Genomic DNA, 4,469 nt, shown 5'->3' with positions numbered 1-4,469 from the left:
AAGGAAGGAAGGAAGGAAGGAAGGAAGGAAGGAAGGAAGGAAGGAAGGAAGGAAGAAAGGAAAACAGACTAAACTAGAGTACTGGCAGGGGGAAAAGCAATAACTTGAATTCAAGGGACTGAACCCAAGAGATTTGGGAACTGGATGGGATGAAGGAGTAGTGAAAGATGACACAGGGTTTCTGAATCAGGATAGCTGGGAGAATTATTAAGTCATTGACAGTAACTATGGAATCAAAAGGTGGAACCAGTTTAGAGTTGTCCTGCTCCTCCCCAAAGGAAAATTAGAAATTATTACCAAATCATAGATATAATCCCTCTTGCTTTCCCTTTCTTTTCCTCTCTCCTCCTTATCTTTCTCTACTATGTATTTGGTACTAATAAGTATCCTGAATCCATTTCCAAGACACTTTTAACTACAGAAGATTAGCACATGTCATTGTAAGATCTATATCTGCTTTTACACAGGCAAGGGCACTTTCCCCACTCCTGCTGGATCATACCCTATGATTAGCAGTAGTCTTGTCTGTGAAACGTGCCACCTGCTGAGAAAGATTTTACTTTCAGATGCTAGATTCTTCGACTCCTCTTGAAACTGGCTTGATCTAACCCTCCAGCGTTGCTGCCAAGCTCTTCTGACATGCCAGCTAATTGCCAGCGGCAGCTTCACTCTTCAAGAGGCAGGATAAAAGGGAAGAGCAAGCTTTGACCCTTAAAAGGACACGGATGACCCTTCAGGCAGCCAGGTATCGTAAGTTCCTTATGTTCTTGTTGCTTCTCTTCATCTGGTGGACAATCCCCTATAATTCCACCTGGTAATCCAGTTAACCTAGGTTCTTCAACCCGTATTATCAAGCTACATAGGAAAACTCTTTAATTTGAAATGAGAAGAAACATATCTTTATACATGTGTATGCATATAGGTAACACATACACACTTGTACATGTATGCATATATATATATATATATATATATATATATATATATACATATATATATAGAGAGATATTTTGTTTCCTTCTCTCTTTTCAGTTCAAAACCTTTGATCACATTCTTAAGACTTCAGGCAAATATATATTTTATCAGCTCTAATGAGATGCAATCCATTCTTGCCCAAGACCTACATTTTAAGCCAAATTCCAGAGATCCAAATCTGTTTTTTAGACACTCTCCTCAACCTTCTATTTACTTGTCATTACTCACATTCTCTTCTCAAACCCCTCACTTAAATCTGCAATGGTAATAAAAAAGAACATTCATGCCCTGAAGGTCTTCAATTCCTTGCTTGGGATTTCTGAATCCCTAGCAATCTTTTCTAGATTCCTTCTGGCAGCTTCATATGTCCTCACATCAATCATCAGAAGAAAGTGAGTGTCTGGAGCTATTTATGTGTATATAAAGAATGTTCTAAAGTCAGGAGGGGGAGAGGTAGAAATTCTGTCTTTAGGTTCATGTATCACTTTATTTTCATAATACAAGTGGATCTCACCCTTCATTTTTCCAATTTTAGGGTTCAGCTTTTTAATTTTTATGATCTCTCAGGTTTGATTAGCAACATTCTTATATGGAGGACATGCTGCTGCTTCTTTATAGAGTCCCAGAAAAAGAACTTTTTTTGGAGGGGGGAAGGCAAGGCAATTGGGGTTAAGTGACTTGCCCAAGGTCACACAGCTAGTAAGTGTGTCAAGTGTCTGAGGCTAAATTTGAACTCAGGTCCTCCTGACTCCAGGGCCAGTACTCTATTCACTGCACCATCTAGCTGCCCCAGGAAAAAAAAAGGATTTTTAAAAAGTGCCTTGTCCCCATTACTTAGAGGCAGCTAGGTGGTTCAGTGGATAGAGTGCTGGGCCTGGAGTCAGGAAGACCTGAGTTCAAATATAACTTCAGACACTTACTAGCTTGTATGACCCTGGGCAAGTCACTTAGCTTCCATTTGCCTTAACCCACAGGAGAAGGAAATGACAAACCTTCAGTATTTTTGCCAAGAAAACTCCATGGACAATATCGATGTCATGAAGAGTCAGACATGACTGAACTCACTGAACAACAATCTCATTACTCATCTCCTAGCATTTGGTAGAGCTTCCTGTTTTCTTCCACCTCTGTGCCACATTCTTCCACCATCCAACCTCCTGACAGAGGTTAGGAATCTCTTCTGCCTCATTAACTCCATTTTTTTTTTTTTTTAGCGTTGAAGACCTTCCATTTTTTTAAAGGAAGATTTCTTTTTTTCTAATAACCTATGACGGGAGAAGCATTTCTTTTTACCTTTACTTCTACAAGAGAAGCAAATGTACACTTGCAGTTACTTGGCAATGGAAAAACGAGTAACACTGCATATTCTATGTAGGTCACTGATAAATTCTGCTTGGCCTCCATATTTGCTGGGAGTGACATTGCCCATCTATTGGTCTTGTTGTAAGCTCCTGTGTAACCTGTTTCTTTTTTTATCTTAAGTTCATTATTTTACATCTCAATCATTATGAAAAAAAAAACCCATACATTCAAAGAAACAAAATAAAAAATTACAAAATTCACTGAAGGGTGGGTGTGTTACAATATGTATAACTGAAGGGAGTACTAACATTAGTGAGATCAAAGATCCATAGGAGCACTGAAATAATAATAAAGTATAGAGTTTGTAGTATTTTTTAAAATAGAGATGAAATTTCATCCTTTCCAGAATTCTGACAGATTATCCCCCCTTTCCTCTAGTTTATCTTTTTATATGTATCTCATTAATCCACCTGAAATTTATTATAGTTATGTGATCTAAATTGTGGACCTAATCTCATATGTTACCACATTTCTATCCAACTTTCCCAACAGTTTTATTAAATTATTCCCTTCCCCAATGTTTTAGCTTAGCACACAGCAGGTACTTAATAAATGTTTATTAATTGATTGATTTCATATTCTTGGATGGTATAATTGTCGCCCTACTTCTGAATATCCATTTTGTTCAATCTATCTATTATTATTTTTTTAATGTTCAATATACCTTTGAGATATAACCATGCAAGGTCTGCTCCGTACTTTTTATCTCTCACAATGTTTTCTCATTTTTTCTGTTCTTCCGATTAAATTTGATTATTATTTTAATTCTATAAAGTTGCCTACTAGTGTTTGATTGGTACTGTCTATTAATTTGGGTACTGTCATCATTTTCATATTACTTGTTCAACTTAGTAATTTTATATTAGTAATTCTTCCTTTTAATCTGCTTGATTTTTTTTAAATGGTTGTGTTTTAATTCATTTCAAAACCCTTTTTTCTCTATATGAGGAAATCCATTCCATTTGTATCAACACATAGCTGCTAAATTTGATCTATCTTCTACCATACCTGGCTAAATTATCCTTTTTTTGTCAAGAGAATACAATTTTCTTATTTCATCAATATTAATCCTGCCTCAAACTTAACACAAAAATTATTCAAAGTTTCTATATTTGGAACAAATAATTGTATACTTTTTTTGGTGAAAATTTGACTGCTCTCTCTTTTTTAGTTTGTAATTTTGCATTGGAAGAACCCATCTCCTTCTCTTACTCTCTCTCTATCATTCTTCTCCTCTTTGCTTATAACCCTCATATTCAAATTAATTTTTGTCATTGTTTCCTCCTCCCTTTTTTCAACCTACTGTGTCACTGAATAGTTAACTAAAATAATACTATTACTATTTTATTGTCTGCCTGTGGTTATGACATTAAGATTATAGGCAGTTAATCACAGTTGTAAAACATCTTTTGATTAAAGTTAAAAATAACTTGAATGGCCTAAATCTATTTCTAGGATTTTTCAATTATTCCTCCTCCTGAAAAATCATTCAAAGATTTTGGATAATCCAGTTAGCTTTCCAAGCCTAAGTTGCTTTGAGATTAATTGGACCTTTTCTCCATGAATTACTCAAACCTGTTTTATTTTTTAAACATCCATCTTTGTTTTAGAAATGAAGTTGTTTTTTTTTTTAACATGTGATATCCTTTTTCCTGGCTGCTAGTAAGATTTACTTTGTCCTTGATACATTTGGTCCCTTGATATGTTTGAGTAAATTGAATTTTAGGTTGGTTTTCTTTTTAGGTGTTCTGTTATTTCTATGCATTTCAATATGTCCCCCATTTTCAATATTTATGGGGAAATTTTCTTGTATGATTCATGAAATGTAGTTACAGATTCTTTTGTACTTTACAGTTTTTGGACAGTCAAATTATTCCTGTTTTCACCTTTTTTGTTGGTTATCCAGATCTAACATTTTCACCTGCATTGCTTTTCAAATGTCTTCCAGTGCACATGTGGGGGCGACTAGGTGGAACAGTGTATAGAGCACTGCGCCTAGAGTCAAGAAGACCTTAGTACAAATCTGGCCTCAGACACTTACTAGCTGTGTGACCCTGAGCAAGTCACTTAACCCTGTTTGTCTCAGTTTCCTCATCTATAAAATGGGCTGGAGAAGGAAATGGCCAACCACT

The 4,469-nt window shown here is 35.6% G+C and overlaps 1 long non-coding RNA gene across 2 annotated transcripts in view; it reads left to right on the top strand.

Moving 5' to 3' along the window:
• Positions 1–3,206, top strand: part of LOC138160419 (uncharacterized) — a 106,045-nt gene extending 102,839 nt beyond the window's left edge. The window contains exons 2-3 of one of the 2 annotated variants that reach the window (XR_011168140.1): positions 567–745; positions 2,190–3,206. This is a non-coding gene — a long non-coding RNA (uncharacterized lncRNA). Of the gene's footprint in view, positions 1–566; positions 746–1,949 lie in introns of both variants that reach the window. The other variant, XR_011168139.1, reaches the window with a different exon arrangement.
• Positions 3,207–4,469: the final 1,263 nt, after the last annotated feature.

This window comes from Petaurus breviceps, unplaced genomic scaffold (assembly GCF_028583685.1).
Source record: "Petaurus breviceps papuanus isolate PSGF00001 unplaced genomic scaffold, PetGlider_PUasm1.0 181, whole genome shotgun sequence".
Taxonomy (NCBI): domain Eukaryota; kingdom Metazoa; phylum Chordata; class Mammalia; order Diprotodontia; family Petauridae; genus Petaurus; species Petaurus breviceps.
The sequence above is the reverse complement of the archived record's forward strand: the minus strand, read 5'-3'. Positions and strand labels throughout refer to the sequence as shown.